The 2,048-nt window shown below is 37.0% G+C and overlaps 1 protein-coding gene across 1 annotated transcript in view; it reads right to left on the reverse strand.

Moving 5' to 3' along the window:
• The window catches only part of HAUS1 (HAUS augmin like complex subunit 1), a 13,756-nt gene that overhangs the window by 3,507 nt on the left and 8,201 nt on the right, over positions 1–2,048 (reverse strand). The gene's annotated exons all lie outside the window — the stretch shown is intronic.

The following is a 2,048-nucleotide window of genomic DNA, read 5'->3' on the forward strand; positions in this document are numbered from 1 at the left end:
CATTGAATGGGCAAAGGACAAGAATTGAATCAATGGAAGACAAAATTAGTGAGACTGAAGGTAAATATTCAATACTTCTTTGGAAAGGGAACAATCAGAAAAAAGATCAAAACAAGATGAAGAAAGCCTAAGGTTCATGTGGGATACCATCAAAAGGAATAACTTACGTGTAATTGGAATTCCAGAACAGGAAGGGACAAATAAAACCACAGAAAAAATTGTCGAAGATTTGTTGAAAGGGAATTTTCCTTGTATGATGAAAGATGAGAATACATCCATTCAAGAAGTCCAACAAACCCCAAACAGACCCCAAAAGAAAATCACCAAGACATATCATCATCAAACTCACCAAAACCAAAGACAAAGAAAGAATTCTAAAACCAGCACAGGAAAAACGAAAAGTTACCTACAAGGGGCAACCAATAAAAATATGGTTGGATTTCTTGGCAGAAACCATGTAGATGAGAAGACAGTGGTATGGTATATATAAAACCCTGAAAGAGAAAAATTTCCAACCAAGAATTATATACCTGGCAAAACTGTCCCTCAAATATGATCGTGAAATTAGGATATTACTAGATAAGGAGAAACTAAGGGAATTTGTTAAAACCAGACCAACCTTACAAGAGATGCTAAAGGGAGTCCTTTGGACAGAGAACCAACAATAGCAAACAACTGACCATTAACACACATGATGACATAACCCAGAAACCAACTTGGTTATAGAGTATCCAAAGTAAATAAGCCTGTTGTTGTTGTTGTTATGTGCCATTGAGTCAGACCCGACTCACAGTGACCCCTTCTTGGGTTTCTGAGGTGGTATCACTACAGAAGTAGATAGCTCAACCTTCCTTCCGAGTAAATAAGCCTACAAGATTGTAAACAGGGAACCAGAGACATCAATTGACAAATGAAGACAACTACAAACCAAAAAGAGGGAAAAAACTGTGTAGTTATAAAACTTCTAAATGGTAGGGAAGTCAAGACAACTACATGATAGAATGGACTGTTCTAAACTTGGGAAGAAATTATAAATCACAGGGTAACCTCAAAGAAAAATGATAAACCTTCACATTACAATAAAAGAAGACCAGTACAAAGATTTAGCAAATACTAAAAAACAGCAATGAAGGAAGTGACAACACGACTCAAGAACAAAACGAGCTCAGCACAGCAAATTATATGGAACAAAGAAATCAACACCATGACAAAGCACATAACATAATAAAATGACAGCAGCAACAAATTCATACTTGTCAATAATTACGTATCTGACAAGGCACTTATGTCTAAAATTTATGGAAAACTCCAACACCTCAATAACATGAAGATTAACAATCCAATTAAAAAATGGGCAGAAGACATAAATGAACACTTCACCAAAGAGCATATTCTGGTAGCCAGCAAATACATTAAGAAATGCTCATGATCATTAGCCTTCAGAGAGATGCAAATCAAAACAACAATGAGATACCATCTCACCCCAGCACTAATGGCAAAGTTCAACAAGACAGAAAATAACAGATGCTGGCGAGGATGTGGTGAGATTATGACTCGCATACACTGCTGGTGGGACTGTAGAATGATACAACCACTGTGGAAAACAGTATGATGATTCCTTAAAAAGCTGGAATTAGAAATACCATTTGACCCAGCAATCCCATTACTAGGTATATACCCTAGAGAAGTGAGAGCCAGCACAAGAACAAATATATGCACACCCATGTTCATCGCAGGACTACTTACAATGGCAAAAAGATGGAAACAATCTATGTGCACACCAACAGAAGAATGGATAACCAAACTGGGGTGTATGCACACAGTGGAATACTCTACAACTCTAAAGAATAATGTGCAATCTGCAAAACACCACATAGTGTGGATGAACTTGGAGGACATTATGCTGAGTGAAAGAAGTCAATCACAGATGGACAAATACAGTATTAGTTCATTATTGTAAAAAGTCAAGGAAAGGTTTATATATGGAAGGGAACTTTCTTTGTTGGTTACCATGGGTAGGAGGGGAGGGGAGGGAATACTGAAAAAAA

The sequence above is a fragment of the Orycteropus afer genome, unplaced genomic scaffold (genome assembly GCF_000298275.1).
Source record: "Orycteropus afer afer isolate SDZICR_OR568_19922 unplaced genomic scaffold, OryAfe1.0 scaffold00113, whole genome shotgun sequence".
NCBI lineage: Eukaryota > Metazoa > Chordata > Mammalia > Tubulidentata > Orycteropodidae > Orycteropus > Orycteropus afer.